The sequence below is a fragment of the Limulus polyphemus genome, unplaced genomic scaffold, assembly GCF_000517525.1.
Source record: "Limulus polyphemus unplaced genomic scaffold, Limulus_polyphemus-2.1.2 Scaffold605, whole genome shotgun sequence".
In the NCBI taxonomy this organism is placed as follows: Eukaryota; Metazoa; Arthropoda; class Merostomata; order Xiphosura; family Limulidae; genus Limulus; species Limulus polyphemus.
Genome location: NW_013666215.1, coordinates 2184 through 20328, shown reverse-complemented (window position 1 = coordinate 20328; position 18145 = coordinate 2184). Strand labels below are relative to the sequence as shown.

The 18145-nt window shown below is 33.5% G+C and overlaps 1 protein-coding gene across 1 annotated transcript in view; it reads right to left on the bottom strand.

The window, feature by feature from the left end:
• LOC106459412 (ras-related and estrogen-regulated growth inhibitor-like) overlaps positions 1–17137 on the bottom strand; it is a 48816-nt gene extending 31679 nt beyond the window's left edge. The window contains exons 1-2 of the mRNA XM_013919032.2: positions 17005–17137; positions 10507–10563 (exon numbers count right to left, since the gene is read on the bottom strand). The gene's annotated coding sequence lies outside the window, so the exon portion shown is untranslated. The remainder of the gene's footprint in view (positions 1–10506; positions 10564–17004) is intronic.
• Between the last annotated feature and the right edge of the window lie 1008 nt (positions 17138–18145).

The window sequence follows — 18145 nt, the reverse complement described above, 5'->3', positions numbered from 1 at the left end:
GAACGGGCTCAATAATACTCTCTGACTGCAGATCAATTACTCACTGTCTACACACACATATATCCCGTCACGTTTTCACCCTCTTTTATATACCAGACTACCCTATATCTAGTAAACGCTAGAGCATTCGCCAAGGTACAGAATAGTTTTAGAAAGCAGAGGGCGTGAGAATAGTCACGTGATCTCGCTGACGCAACAGTATATCTGTGACAGATCTAATCTCGCTTTCCATGACACAATCTGAAGTGCTACAGAGTTAAAACGTTGTTACAGTCAAATCAGAGAAACTGTTGTGTACTTCCAGCTTATCATTGTTCGAACCAAGTGTGTAAAGGTAAAAAACGTGGAGAAAGTTAGGCACAAAAACTCTGTAAATCCACAAGAAGGAAGATTTGCATGGAAATAATCTACGGAGTCTTCGTCGGAAGAACGAATAATCGAAAAAGGGGGGGAAGGTGAAGGATTTCTTAAATCGTGGAACCAATCTGGCCAACAGTTTAAATTAACTTTTCAAATAATGGATATACTTCATCATTTATCTTGTCTTCAGAAAGTATTTCAGAACAGTGAACTTCTTCTGTTTAAGTTCCTAGAATCCAAAAGCGTCATATTGAAAGATTTCCAATTATACAAAACAAGCCTTATATGAGAAGATTTGAAGATAAGCATGTTGAGTATAATGATAGTGATGAAAACATGGAACAATTGGGACAATAAAAAACCGCTCATTTCAAGTTATTGGTGAAGAAAAACTTTTGTACTTCAAATATCATCTTAATGAAAGAATATATGATGATCAAACTGAGGCTATTGTTGTGGCAACTGATTGTGAAACTACGATAAGTGCATCTCACAAGTTGCTTTAAAATGTGGGAAATGTGATGGTATTAGCTGGTAAGAGTGAAGATTTATTCATTAAATCAATACGAAGAAAATTTCCAGAAACGGTTTAACATCTGTAGCTGTGTAAATGAAGAAGAAATCTGTACCTCGACTATTACTTATCATAAATCTTATTCTATCAGCTGTAACTCGCTCTCTGATTGTTGAAAGTGCTGTTTGATATTATGATATCATTATAAATTTACAAATGATTGATTTGTGATTGCACAATATAGCTTTGACCTGCAATAGCTTGCTTTACAAACAGAAAAAGAGCGTTGGTACAGGAACACTCTACCAGTAATATATAACGAGACAAACTTCACTCTAAACAATTTCCACACAAATAACTTAATGGAGATAAGAAGTTATTTAAATAACTCGTTACTGTGATAACATTAGGCTATCTGATGTATCCACCGCGTGGAATCGAACCTGGTTTTGTAAGTCTCTAAACTTACCACTGTTCTACCGGGGGACAATTACTTTTATCAATAACGAAGTATTAGAGTGTGTTAGAATTTTATGGCCGTAATAATAATATTACAGTTACTATCCGCAAGAAAAGAAACGAGTTGATCGCGTTTTCTTATCTCTGTTATAAACCAATATTCGTATTCTTTTCTCTTTTCAGTTTTAGCTTCTAAACAAATATCTAAACGGTGTGTCAAATATGATTTTCCTTTGAGTAAATGCCATACTAATTTCATAAGGCAGCTCACACAATGGTTTTCATGCAAGGATTATCAGCATAGGGGTATTAGTTTAGCTTTTATCTGACTGATTGTGCACGTGAATATTGTGCAGTCAGATTAACTGGTCGCATACAGAGCATGAAAAGACGTAACAGAGGCAAGTGAATTAAATTCCATACGTGTAGTTAAAAAATTAAGGACAGTTGTTTCGCAGAACAATAGAAGAGAAAGAAATGAAACGATTGATATAACGAACTACTTTTTCATTAACTAATATGTGAGATCATTATACTTACTTTTTTTCTGGAGAAAAGAGTAATGAGTTACATTTTTTAGTAACATACTCAACACTGGTGCCAATTCTTATTATCTGGAGTAACCGCTCTTCACATCTACCAAATACGCAGTCGAATAGTTTTACCTCACCTAGTGTGACAATGATATTTATGTGCATTGTGTATTTTTGTTGGACTAATAAATCATATTATAGATAAAATATTTATTTGATCATCTGCATTTTTCCTCCTTAGAATTAGCACTGACGTTATATAATGAAGAGAAGCTTTCCAGGTGAGAATGACTCCCAAACGTCTTCTTGCAAAATCTTTATGATCACTTGCTCTTTGCATCAACCCAAAGTATTGATTTATATCTGAGGTAAATTTCCCAGAGCAGGTCAAACAATGACATCTGTAGAATAAGTGTCAGTCAGCACATTACAAGGGATCCCAAATAAATAAATCTGTTGACCCATCGACTGGTCTCCTTGGTCCATTTTCAATGGTTCATTTATTTTGAATGTAATATCAATGTTTTCCATACTTATAGCAATTTCCTTTTCCTGTTATCTTTTGAATCTACTTCTAAAGGCTTGTAATTAAAATATCTTCTACCACGTGGTTTGCTTCTTCTATTTTATGAGTAACAGTTGAATAATCAGGTGTTTTGTCTGCAGTTCCTGGCAATATGCTTTTCGTTAGGAGTTAATCAGTTGTCTAATTAATCATTTGAGTTTTTTTAGACATCCATCGGAGATAGCTGATGTTTTCACAATACTTGACCTGATTATCCCATAATTCCTGAATGGTCATTCTAATTGTTTATCTCCAATTTTAATTTATTCAAGTTATATTGCCAACTGGACAGATTTCTTTAAAGATGCACACCTACTTTGCTTTAGCCAAATTTCCACTATTGTTATGACATCTATGAAGTTGTCGAGTGCCAACAAATCCATCATGTCACGTGAAGTGTCTGGATAAAAAAATTGGGCGACCTTTTCACATCTTCAACAAGTTCTGCTAAGCTCTCGTCTTTCTTCTGCTCCTAAACTTTGCTTTAGAAACTTCTTTCTGATGTGACACTCCATATCTGTTTGATGAGGAAGCCACAATTGCCTGGTAGTTATTATGGTTTTCTATTCGAAGGTTGCTTAATGTTTTTTAAAGTTAGTCCACTTAAGTATGTAACAAAACGAATAGCTTATTGTTAATTACTCTACCCCTTTACCTTAAAAAATATTTCAGAATCTCCCTTATATGCCTCCCATACTGTCTTTCCATTCATAAACTTTTGGATTTTTTGATTGGGCAATGTTGTTGAATAGGCCTACTAAATTTCGTAAGTTGATGAGGTATTGAGGTAGCCAGGGTAATTCATGAATATCCTGCTTTCAAAATCCCAAAACTATCATTATAGTGTTTTTTTAAGATCTTGCATTTACAGATAGCATAACAATAGCAGTAACAAGCGTAGACTAGATGGTTTTTTTATTCTGTATGGCATAGGTAATTATGTTTGAGGTTAAAATTCTAGAGTGGGTGCAGAGAAAGGTGTTGCTAGTTTGATCTTTTTTTACTATTTTCATTTCTAAGTGTCCTTTTTTTTACTTTGTTATAATCCTTTTTCGCTTCATTTATGTCCCTTGGGGCTTCTTTGATTTTGTTATTATAATTCTTCTGCACATCTATAGTATTATTCAATCTTGTTTTCGACTAAATTTATTTTTGTTCGAAATTCTTCTGTAAATCTTATGTCTCATTTTTTGTGATTCCTCTCTTAACTTCCTGTCTCATCTTTTATTTTCTGTTGCTTTCTTCTTGGTCGTCTTTTCAATTTTTCACCACTTCCTGCAAATTTTCGATAGCTTTTAAAGCATATGGCCTCATCTTGAAGTTTTACTAAAATAATCTCATTCCTGATACCAGTGATGCAACGATTTCTCCCATTGAGAGTGCTGTTTTGGATTATTTATTAACGAGAATAATACAAAGTTTAGTCTACTTCATGATAACGAAAGCATGTTATTTCTTCAACTTTAAGATCTACATTTTAGCAAACTAATGTTAACTGATAAGCTTACGTTCAAAGTAGACGCTATTAAAACAATTTCATTAACCTGCTAATTTATCGCTCTCTAAAAGCGTATGGAGCATCACTTATTATTTCGTTGAGAACATAAACGTAATAAAAACTGAACTAACTGAGTAAATATCAAACTCGATCAAATAATAAACCACTACTTCAAAATCAATTTAACTTACTAACAGACTCGAGTTATAAATCATCTATCTAGCCTAACTTACATTTTATACTGCTCAAATTGTTTTAACACGTTGTAGAAAACCTCACACTTGTCAAATACATTAAAAACGCTCATTATTTAATTCATGGAGTGCACATTGGTGTATAAAAGACATTTTTTGTTATTTTTCTTTAATGGAATACTTGAGGTTTCACTTCACAGCTTCTTCAGGAGCATTCCACAAAACACAGATCGCAACTGACAGTAAAAAGCTTCACTGATGGGCTTATGGAGTGAATCAGAATTACACACCAGTTATTTTGAATATTATAAAACACTACTGTATTTAATTTGGCCAAGTATTAATATATAGTTAAGTAAAAACTTAAAATTGCCAGTTCATTGTTGCACCCTCATTATAATAACACATTTCTAAAAGAATAAAGAGAAAGTCGTTACTTCCGACTGAGCATTATCTGAAATTATAATTGATGCACAAATTAACAATACTAATGTAACAATATTTATAAAATAATATGTTATTTCAAAATAATTATTGAATAATGATGCTAATGGCATATTCAATAGCTAGTTTGACAACGTATAAAATAGCACCGGTAGGACATTTCTTATTATAAGTATTATTTGTGTGTTCAAAACGAAATTTTTAATTAATGGCATCAAGGTAACACATTTTCAATCAACAGTATCGACAAAGCAGACTGTTGTACTGAATTTATTGTTCACCTCTCATAGGTCTTGAACAAAGTTCAAATGCGCTCTTATCACATGACGCAGTACTAATAGGATTGTTTAGCATAATTCTCATTACTATCTTGACATTTGAGAACACCTCATTAATTCGTGGAGAACGAGAAACATCAGAACTTTCATAAACGAAATAAAAAAGTTAAAATATGCAATATCAAACTATACCCAATATCACTTCTAACTAAACCTAATGTAAATAAAATCCAATAAAAATCCGTAATTAAATCAAATATAATCATAACACTGTTTCGAAACAAAATAAATCGAAAATGAAGCAGACCAGCATATACTACAAAACAGATAGAACACAGTCCGAACATTAAAATCAAACCCTACAGTAAACTTAAATCACAGTAAATAAAACAAATCCAGAATTTCAGTCAAACTTATTTATGCATATTATTAAATAAAATAGAATGAAATATTAACCAGTATCAAAAATCAAACTATTACCCAAAGTAAAAACAGAAAGAACAAATTAAAAGTAAGGTAAATGGGCAGCATAGAAACACACTTTTGATCTGTTTAAATTCCAAATGTATTTTGACTTTTCATTTTGATATCCATACTGTTGTCCCAATATTACACGTTATACAATTACTCCAACATCCGAGTAATACAGTGTCCATCATATAGTTTGTTTGTAATTAAGCACAAAGCTACACAATGGGCTATCTGTGCTCTGCCCACCACGGGTATCGAAACCCGGATTCTAGCGTTGTAAGTCCGCAGACATACCGCTGTGCCACGCCCCCCCCCATATAGTATTGTCATCCCAATATTACACGTTACACACGATCACTCCAACAGTCGAGTAATGCAGTGTCCATCATATAGTACTGTCATCTCAATATTACACGTTACACACGATCACTCCAACAGTCGAGTAATACAGTGTCCATCATATAGTACTGTCATCCCAATATTACACGTTACACACGATCACTCCAACAGTCGAGTAATAGCAGTGTCCATCATATAGTACTGTCATCCCAATATTACACGTTACACACGATCACTCCAACAGTCGAGTAATGCAGTGTCCATCATATAGTACTGTCATCCCAATATTACACGTTGCACACGAACACTCCAACAGTCGAGTAATGCAGTGTCCATCATATAGTACTGTCATCCCAATATTACACGTTACACACGATCACTCCAACAGTCGAGTAATGCAGTGTCCATCATATTGTACTGTCATCCCAATATTACACGTTACACACGATCACTCCAACAGTCGAGTAATACAGTGCCTACCATGTAATACTCTTATATTACAAAAAGCTCAAAATATAAAAGAGCAAAATAATAAATCCATTAAATCCACTAAATAAAAACAGATAACTCAGATACCACTGAATATTCATCTAAATACTATATGATATTCAGGTTTTTTTTATTAATTTTGTTAACTATTCTAAGATTAAATGCGTTTAAAATTTTAATTAATTAAATCAATTTTGCTGATTTTATATTTTAGTCTATAGGAATTTAAAGCTACATTTTATATGTTGAAATGTTTTAATTTTGTCTAAGTTTGAGTGTATTGAAAATGATTGCATTTTTACAAAAACAAAAAACGATTGACTGCATCTATTATCTTTTGTTTAGTAAAAAATTATTAAAAGCTTCCAATGAAAGGAAGCCTAACTATAACGTATAAGTTAATGAGGTCATTTCTATGAATCACCCGGTGGGACAGTGGTAAGTCTTCGGGTTTACAACGCTAAAATCACGGGTTCGATTCCCCTCGGTGGACACAGCAGAGAGCCCGATGTGGCTTTGCTATAAGAAAACACACACATTTCTATGAAACAAACTGATATGATTCGAATTAGTATAAGCCTAACTCTGATGTACGATCATAGGTATGTTAATGTCATAACCAGCCAAATAAATCGTACACTATACCTTTAAACTATAAGAAAATATTGCTTTTTATAACAAAAAATAATAATTTGATTCTACTAATTTGAGGGCTTTGTTGGTTTGCTAGAAAACATCAACGCACGTTCATAATCTATAAGCAATCTCCGTCAGTTCTATTTGGTATATGTTGTATATTCAGTCTTCAGAATGATTTTAAAGATCTCAACGACATAGTTATCCTTAGCTGTATGACAAAGGGTTTACTTTTCGGTATGAACAAAAGTACGTCATTGATCATTCACTATATTTACAAGATACTGTGGATATAAATATTTAAACACTGAATGATGGTGTGCAAACAATGTGCAGATTAACATTTCTATCTACTTCTGTATGCACAAAGTTCACTTCGTTTTATGTAATCAGCTGTATATATTTTAATGTTGCCTTCTATACTTTGCAGATTCGGTCATCATCATCCAGCTTTTCAAATGACGAAATCTTCATCCTTCTACACCTTTATTTTGTCTGCTTCTGTAAGGACTAAATATAAAGATGAAGACAATGATAATACGCATTTCATTTGAAAGGAAGTAAATTAATGTCCTTCCTTCAATTAGTTCCCTGTACTGGAAAACTGTATGTACTTCATTATCTGAAACCTTTCCCACAAGCGCAGTCACCATTGTCGTATTGATTAGAGATGGATTGTGTGTAAGTGTAATCTAGTAAAATACAATTTATCTTTATCAACTTTTCTAGATCTTCATTTAAATTTTGTTTATCAGTCGACAGGTAATATCCTTTTCGCACGTATTCTCTTGCTGCTGTTGATATATCGTCAAGGCTTTATTCAACGGAAACGGAAGTAGGAGCTACAGGAAGGTGCGCTAGAAAAATCTGATACCATGTGAAGAGATCGCTTAACTTGGATTAAGCTTACTTTGAGTATGTAGACATGGTATAACATTATCTTCATACTTGGCCCGGCATGGCCAGGTGGTTACGGCACTCGACTCGCAATCTGAGGGTCGCGGTTTCGAATCCCCGTCACACCAAACATGCTCGCCCTTTCAGCCGTGGGGGCGTTATAATGTGACGGTCAATCCCACTATTCGTTGGTAAAAGAGTAGCTCAAGAGTTGGCGGTGGGTGGTGATGACTTCCCTTCCCTCTAGTCTTACACTGCTAAATTAGGGACGGCTAGCGCAGATAGCCCTCGTGTAGCTTTGCGCGAAATTCCAAAACAAACAAACAAACAAATCTTCATACTTATGAAGTTATTTCAAGAGGAATTTCTTCTTCTTTATTTTGTTGTTTTAAGTAACTTATTCTTTTTGTAGCATATTTGTTAGTATTTTAAATATATATTTGCAGTATTTACTTTCACTTAGTAATCTTATTTTCTAATTTTGTGGAGAAAATAGGTAATTGGTTTGTTTTTTATTTTATTTCTAAATTCAAAAGCATTGAAGCAAGTTTGAATTTATCGCATCCTATACGCCTACGAATATTCTAATATCAAACACTTGTGTATATTTACCCTCAGGAAGCAGCAAAGGCGAAACGTTGGTTAAAATAAGCAAAATATATATATATATATATATATATATATATCTGAAGTATAAAGGTCGTTTTTTTAAACTCCTACATATAGCCTGGACAAGGCAGTAACTGTAACATGAAACAATTTGATTCATCTTAGGTATAAAAACTTATTAAATAAAGCCTGGGAAAGCAATTCATTTTTTATCACTATAAATTGCTCTAACATTTCTTGAACTGTCGTTATGTAGGTCTGAATGTTACATATTATAATTAATTTGACAACCAACGAGAATTCGGTAAAGTGTGTAAGAACCTGTACATACTTAGAATGCTACAGATCAAACTATACGATACACAATGTGAAATCTAAATATACACATTTTCACATATTGCGTAACATCAGAAAGTTCTGTATTTCAAAACGACGTGGGAAAACTTATTGATCGGTACAGTATTTCTGAGTCAATTAGTTTACTTAAAATAACCCTAATTTTACGATAGACTTTAAGGATTGAGGCTTGAATCAAACATTCAAACGGGAATTGTTTGTCAAAGATACACTGTCGCATTGTTCCATTTAGTTATACAAGCAAATCCAGCAGTTGCTTTGCTATTTACTCAACGATGTACATCGCTATATACAGTTTACTTATTTGTAACTACGTACACTTTGAGTACAAGGTTATGCTGAAGCAGAATATAACAGGCTGTTCTAAATTAATAGATGGCCAGTTAAAACCCAATCACATTGAAGGTAACAACGTGCGATAAAGCTCACTTAAGAGCGTTTCATTGATCAACTAATATTTGTTAACTAGATAAGTAATGCGCTAATAAAAGTTCGTATTACGTGGGCGAACAAACGCCCTTAGATACCACATGAGAGAATTAATGGACAACTTTATCAACTGATTAACACCTCACAGTTTCTAAAGTAAATAGAAAGTGTTTTCTTGCAAAATAATTCTAACAGAAATAAGAGTATAGAAAATAAATCTATTGCGTGCAGAGATTTAAAACACACCTAAAGAATCACTTTAATTATAGAAATCCCTGAAGTCTTTTGACGGAAATTATTTTCTGTGAAAAGGTAATAAACCCTAGTCATATTAAAAAAACATACAGAAACTTCGTCACGACTTGAAAGCAGAAACCTAAATAGATAGAACATTAAAAAGGTCCTCCAATGTTCATAATGGGAATATTTAAGTCACCAAGATTGAGTCCGAATAACAAGCAAACTGCTGTCGTGGCTTAGATAACAAAGCCGTTAGTGTAGTGACTTAGATAATACAGCTTTTACTCTCATGGCTTACACAATACAGTTCTTACTCACATAGCTTAAATAATACAGCCCTTACTGTAGTGACTTAGATAATACAGCTCTTACCCTCATGGCTTAGACAATACTATCCTTACACAGTAGGGTATCTAGGGGGATTCCTTGTTGCCCGATCTCAAAATTTAAGTTTTCATTATCAAAATACCATTAAAATGCCGTTTTAAAGTTAATGATTCTTTTAAGAACTGGGGGGGGGAGAGAGATTGTTTTCCCAGTTTATTACAATATTTCTTTCTAATATGTCCTTTGAAATATCTATTTGGTCAAGTACCACTAGCACTTGCATGCTCCGAAGCCAGGTTATCCTGAACATGTCACTATTGCTAATATAATTTATAAAGTTCCCCATTAATTAATCATTATACTTAATTATTAGAATTGATTTGCTTCCGTTATAATGAAGTTAATAGTACTTTATAAGAAAGATGTCCCAGGTATCGTGCTGCCCTTGGAACTATTTCCTCCATCATCGTGCTCAGTTTAATGACCCCCCATTTTTAATCATAATTAACTTCTGCAAAAGATGGCGAGTTTAGTGCTAGACCACACATCCTGACAAACTTTCCAGACTCTCCGTTGTACGTATATGTAGACTTCTAAGATCATGCTTAAACAGTCCAAGGGCGCACAAGTCTATTGGAGCTGTACTGAAGGACTTGGTATATTACTGATCTAATGGGATTGTTGTGATTCCAGTTTCGTCAGCTATCTTTCTCAAGGAAACAATCATTTATTTCGGGGTGTAGCTAAAAGATAGAGGACTTTCGTACTGTGGACCATCTTCAGCTTTATTTATTATCTGCAAGATTCGCTGACGTTTTTCTCCAATTCGTGGTGATCAAAAGGAAGCAAATAAAAAAGTTATCTTACCTTGTCGGCAAATTATTCCATGTTTAATTGCTTTCGAGGAATGCTGCTACATGTAAGCTAAAAATGGAAGATTTTTGAAATGAAAAGAATTGTTAAAATCAATTATCTAACATTTACGTTATAGTAATGAAAAAGAACCATACAAATATTGATCAAAACTCCAAACAGTTTTGTCTTGAGATTTGTCTAGTCCAAGTTGATTGGTGAGGGTTGTTATTTTTAAAACCGGCCTAACTTACAAGAAGGAGCCAAAACATAAGATAGATAAAGTCTTGTCTTATTTTTTTCTCACTAGAAATGAGTAATGAAAATTCAAAAATGTTTCGTTCTCAACTGCATTATTATAAGATCTGTCAAAATGTCATATGGGAATAGTTTAATATCCTTGGTAGATATCTAGAAATTACAAAATTGCTTTCTTGATGCTTTCATCTGACTTACTTACTCGTGTTCATTATGTAATATGTGGGTATCGCATAGAAAGAAATGTTGTTCAGGTGCCGTATCCTGATTTGACTGAACCTTGCCTATGCAAGAAGCTTTTTGTTGAAGAATCAGGCTTAGTTAACGAAAATATCTTCATTCTAACTCTTGCAGTCTGTTTTGAGCAAATACACTAGTCATAACTATTTTAAAGTGCAGAGCAGTAATGGTAGCTATGATTTACCCTATAAGCTACCCTTGACTCAATATAACGAAACGTTAATGTGTATATTAGTACAAGTAGCTAAGTGCCTTGATAAGCACAAGAGTGAAAATATTACGAACTTTGAAAAAAAAAAACACTTTAGTTTGTTGAAAACTAAATTCAAAAATGCAATTACCAGATTTTTATTAACCACAGTTCGTCTCAGCTCTATTAAGAATATTGAAGTTACCATGTTATTAACGACATGCCATCATATTAATATAATTATGTTCGTGTTGAGCAATACCCAATGCATTCATTGGTTTTATTAGCGCCTGTTCTTTTTCTATGGTCCTCCAGGGAGTAAACGTAAGTTTATTAACTTACAACGCAAAAATACGGGGTTCGATTCCCAGCGGTAGACACGACAGATAGCCAAATGTGGCTTTGCCCTAAAATACACACACACGCGCGTTTATGTGAGTCGGTAACCACCTGGTGGTGGGCTTCACGTGATATTTATTCACGCAACAAAACTACAAAAGCTTTTTAACAATAAGAACAACCGCTTCTTTTTAAGAAGAACTTTCTTAAAATAAAATACATTTCTATTTCAAAACAGGATTAATATTCTATCGAGGTTGTACTTGTGGAAATATTCTGGCTAGAAGAGTGGTTGTTTTTTGTTCTTAACATGTTTAAAACATTACCTGATGATGACAAAACCTTGTCGAAACGTTGTACATTTGCGGTTGTGTTAAACTTATATTAAAGTCTTTCTTCATTACCCATTTAAGCCATCTCGAACCACTATTAGTCTCAAAGTGCGTTCCTCGTCATCGAATTTGTGTGTGTGGTTATTCTAACTACAGGTTTCTTAACACTAAACTGTAAATGTTCAAGAGATGTAAACCTTGTTGAAAGTTTCTTGAATAATAATGAAAGTGAAATGGATGTTGCGTTCATTAAGCAAACGTTTGTTTGTTTGTAATTAAGCACAAAGCTACACAATGGGTTATCTGTGCCCTGCCCTCCCGGATTCTGTCGTTGTAAGTCCGCAGACATACCGCTGTGCCACTGGGTGGCTTACGCAAACGTGAGTTATCAAATTCTAACTTTTTGAACTTTTTTTTTATAGTAACATAGATCAGAATGAGATATAACACGTATATGATACTCACTTACAAGTTGCGTTCTTAGTTATGAAATAAAATGGACAGAAAAATTCATTTTAATTTATATACATATTCCACAGTAAATATTATATTAGAACGTTTACTATAAAAATATCACAAATAAATTAATCAATTTATTCTTGTAACTGAAAAATAACAATGTGCTGTCGACATAGCAATTGTCATAAAATGCAAACCAACTAGACATTTCTTCTAGCTAATGTGTCCCCAATAACTCGGAAACCTTAACTACACGTGTGCAGTATGTGATTCTAAGGCATACTGAAGTTATTAATGTGGTCACAGGGGAATAAACCGTTTTTGACTTTGAGTTTGAACTTCGATTAAAGTTGATACGCTAAAAACTAGGCGACGCCCTGCCAACTGATTATTTTGAAGTTTTTTCATTGCTATATATATGCGTGTGTGTGTGTAAAACGAATATCACGTAATTACACGTTCAGGTATTTGGTATTTTCTACTTGAGCGGCACCTTGTGCAATACATGGGCTAAACGGTCAGGTCAGGAACTCCAAGGATCAGGAATGACCATCTTTAATTTTCAGCTGCTAAGCAGAGGGAGGACAGCCAATCAGCAACACCTTCTATCTAAAAATCTCTTTTTACCCGAATACTGAGTTTGACTACCACTTGACCAAACATGTTCGCCCTTCAGCCATGGGGGCGTCATAATATGACGGTCAATCCCACTATTCGTTTGTAAAAGAGTAGCCCAAGAGTTGGCGGTGATGACTAACTGCCTTTCCTCTAGCCTTTCGCTGTTGAATTAGGGACGGCTAACACAGATAGCCCTCGTGTAGCTTTGCGCGAAATTCAAAACAGACTACCTCTTGTATGATACTCCCACAATCGGAAGTGTACAGTCCACATCGCTATCTGGAACCTTGAACCATCCGATATGCAGCCAATAAGCTACCCACTAACTATTATCTAGATGCACGTATAGAACGGTTTATATATTGAAATAACAGGTTCAGGGCCTAATTCCATTGTAACACGATCTTTACTGCCTGATGAAGGGCGTCTGCTCGAAACGTCGCAGAAAATATATTTCGAAATTTTTTTATTTAGACTTGTCAATTTATACCTTTATTATCATTTATCCAGGTTCAGGGTACTTACGCTAGTCCATATTGAGTGAATCGAACATTGTAGTCTTGCGTCAAGTGTGTGTGTAAAATATATACATACACTCATAATCCGTAAGTGTATTCAACGCTTTTGTTATACTTTTAACCCCAAACACACGATTGAATATTTTATCAGCAGAACAGAAAATATTAACTTGGACAAAACATGTTATAAAAATGTTGTTCCTAGATCACAAGTCATAAGAATCTTGTCACTGTATACGTGTATCTTACGACGATATTTTCGCTCAACTAGAACATGTCATAAATCTCTTGCTTCACGATTGAAGCATTTATATTTGATGGGCTTCTTGGGTGAGTAACATTTAAAGCAGCTATTTCTCCCTCGGCTTAATCTTATTTTAGCTATGTGTCACTTGATTATATCATGTGGCTTGGCAAGCATTTCAGTTGATTAAGACATAACAGTAATTTGATCTGTACACTAAAAAAACAGTGCAGATATTATTTTAACATTCGACTGGAACAGTACGATCCCGCCTTTCGATTAAAACACGGATTAACGAGCTTCTCACTCTACTAAAACACAGATTAACGACCTTCTCACTCGACTTAGAACATGGATTAACGACACTGTCAATCGACTAAAACGTAAATAGTAAATTTTTCCTCAAGAACAATGCAATTTAGTGATCTTTTTCATAAAATAATGTAACTTAGTGATCTTTTCCTCAAGAATAGTGTAACTTAGTGATCTTGTCACTCTACTAAAATGCATATTATCTATTTTGTCACAAAACAAAAGCCCAGTTTAGAGACCCTGTTGCTCAACTTTGATAAGAAGTGCATCAGTTTGGTTATGTAAATATATTTTGACGCATCACTGAGACACAAAATAGTTATCTTGTGACTGATTAAAATAACAATTTTCTAACTCGACAAAAACGTAGCATAAGGATGAACATACCTGAAAAACAAACAGCATAGCAAATTCACACTCTACTAAAATACACAGTAAATCATATTACTCTAGTTATGTTTAAGATAACGACCTTTTCCGTCTATTAAAACATAGCAGAATAAATAGTAAAATAAAGTATAACATAAGTTAAGTTTCTCGACTTATGCATTATGGCTTGATCATGGCCTAATGTTATGGTAGAGTTTAGGGTTTGAGACGCGGTGCTTTACCAAAAACTATTTGCACTTTCAGCTGTTGGTGGGTTATAAGAGTAAAAGTCAGTCCCGCTATTCGGTTAAGAGCGGACTCTTCATGTGGCGGTCCCTGCCATCTGTTTGCCTTTCCTCTTGTCATTCAGGTGAACTAATTAACTTATGAGTATTATTCATGTTGACAAATGGATACTAAAGTAGCAATGAGACTGTCATAGCTATCATAGTCTCATTGCTACCATAAACAACTTATGAGTATTATTCATGTTGACAAATAGATACTAAAGTAGCAATGAGACTGTCATAGCTATCATAGTCTCATTGCTGCCATAAACAACTTATGAGTATTATTCATGTTGACAAATAGATACTAAAGTAGCAATGAGACTATCATAGCTTTCATGATTAACTTATGGATCGTTTAGAGAACGAAAACATATCATTTCAGTCTTGCAAATCAAATAAATATCATGTTATTTTCTGGCACAACTAAAACACCTGCGATTTTAGTCACTTATATGCAACATTTTTGTTACTTGTCTAAAATATAATGTTATTTTGTGACGAAACTAAAACAACAGCGATTTTAGCCATTTAAATGTGCCGTTTTGGTTACTCATCCTAAACTTAACAAAGCATTACTGTTACACATTAAAATAATAAAAAATAGTCTGAATAAAACATACAGTAGTGGTTTTGTGACTCGTGTGGGAAACGAGACTGCTTCATAATAAAGATCTGAAGAGCAAACTTGATACTGTGATATGTTTTAAAGACCATAGTAACTTTTCCCTCAAGAACGATGTAAATTAGTGATCTTTTCCTCAAGAACAATGTAAATTAGTGATCTTTTCCTCAAGAACAATGTAACTTAGTGATATTTTCGCTCAAGAACAATGCAATTTAGTGATCTTTTCTATAAAAATAATGTAACTTAGTGATCTTTTCAATTATACTATGTTAGTTCTATTACACAAAATGGCAAATAGACAAGCTCCTCAGTGGCTCAGCGGCAAGTCTGAAGGCTTATAACGCCCAAAACCGGGTTTCGATACCTATGGTGGACACAGCACAGATAGTCCATTGTGTAGTTATGTGCTAAAAAAAACAACAAACGCAAATAGATAAATCAATATTTTTATCTAATACAAAGAAACTAATCATATAGCGTTTTTTTAGCCAAGTTCGAAAGGGGTAATTTAGGTAAGTTACAAAGCTCAGGTATTGTACAAAATTACATATAAAGATCACTCTCTCACCCATAAATCAATAAGCATATACAAGTTTATGGCCGCAGCTGTTTAATGATATCACTATGGAAAGTATTATAACATGATTGCTAAGTATCTGTAAGACATCGTAAAACATCTTTAAACCACTTTTGGAAGATTTTTTATGTGATTCTTTACTGGTAATTTTGAATAATAAGAGTGATTTCTAGAAGTTTAATTGCTGGTTTAAACTTCCCCAGTATTCGTACTTTTTAACGTATTATTGAATTTCCGCACACAAGTTGTTTTATTTTTTCAATATACTGTCCTTTTTACAATTCATGTCAAACTGAACTGAGATTTAAGGGTCATCATTATAAGTTGTTCCACCAGAAAATCTGGTGCTGGGCCTGGGCTTTAATGGTTTTTATCTTTTTCAACTTCTAGGAAACAGCCATAGTGAAACCGATTGGCATTTTTGGCAACAGCCGAAAGTGATTAGACGTTGAAAGTCAAATAAAAACAACATCCGTAACAATTTTCTGTATGTTATATGTTTCATAAATGTTTATTCGCTACACACACATAAGATTACAAATTATAAACTTCAAACTGAAAAGTTATACTAACTGCATAAATTAGTTTTGAAAGAAACTTCAAGCGAGTGTCTAAAATTTGTTTATATTTCTGACATGAATTGTGACTTTTTTTTTTTAGTGTAACTTGCAAGTTTCTGAGAAAAATTATTTATTCACCTCTTAATTAGAGAAATGCCTCATATCAACAGTTTGGAATTAAGATTAAATCTCAGGACTAGATTACTGGGTAGTTTTAGATAAAGTAAAAAAAAGGAATAAAATAAGTGCAGTTATAAGAACTTGAACTTAGCCATTATGGCTATGTTAGCCTAATATTTCATTTCAAATGAAACAGTTCCTTCACAAATCGTATGTGTTAAAATAATTAAGTTATGGTAAATACCAGTTAATTGTAGAAACTACGCAGTATGAATGTCCGCGTTCAGAAACTGTTTAGTCTATCTATTTATACGATTACAAATTTAACTTACTTTAATAAGAAATAAAGATATTGATCAACAAAAAAATATCATATTCAAATTAATATTTTTTATGAACTTTAAACAGACCACCCTCGGTTTTAAAGAAAATAAAAAAAAGACACTTACGTACGTATCTTACCTGGAATACCGTTATGATCGATGAAGTAAACTTTCTACTTTGTTCGACGTTTTTACCAGCAGTTTACAAACATTTGTATAATTGTGTACCCTTCGAATTGAAATCAGTTTTGTAAGTTTTCTGGTACTTAAATTCTAGTTTTATTCTTTGTCAAAATAAGACAGGTGAGAGATTATAAAAGTTATAATGTTTACAAATTTGACGGTAAAGCACTAGGTTACTAAAAATCTTATCACTGAAATCAGCTAGCTAAAAATTTCAGAAGTAACACGAATGGACCATCTTTACAAAAACGTTTCTATATCTACTGTAATGCTTTTCCTCAAAGTTAGTGTGAATGTTTCCTTTTCTGATATAGGTTAAATTCTTTCGGTCTAACTGTTAAGCCAACGAATACTATCAGCAGTGGGAGAACAGATGCTGCTGAAACGCACTATATGGACCTGCGACGTTACTCTGTCTCTCCTTCCAAGAGTTCTGTGAGACTCTGTTGCTGTGCACTCATTCTTTAGCTCCATAGGTGAGCCTCATAACGAGTCAATGTTTCTGGCATGCTTTCAGATATCATCCTGTTGCCAGGCAACCTGGACGCGCTAAATTATTGTAGGAGGATTCGTAACTCAGATTACATTTTGCAGTGGCTCAGTAACGTTCTGTTAAGCTTTTACAGAGAGGCATATGAGAAATGCAAGAACGAAAATAGAAGCTGTTTAATATGAGTGATTTTGTTCTACATTAAAATTATTTTTTCTACTAACAAAATACTCTTAAGCAACTTCTACTACGGGATTTACAGGATAGATTCCGCCACCTAACTTATTGTAAACAATAAGCTAAAATAGGAAATAACTCCAAAAGTAACACTTTTAATTTTAGTAAAATTAAAAATGAAGATGGTGTAAACATGCTTTAAAAATGTTAAAAAGGACACACTTATAAAAAAAACTGATAGATATGATATATGTATATAATATGCATAATATCTATCAGTTTTTATGATGTATATTATACGTTATTCAAAATGGAATATGTTTGTAAATGATATTAAAAAGAGGTCTAAGAAAATATAGCATATTGATTAAAACTGTAGTAAATAGTGTCAATCAATAATAAATAATATTCTAAACCCTGAATCGAAATG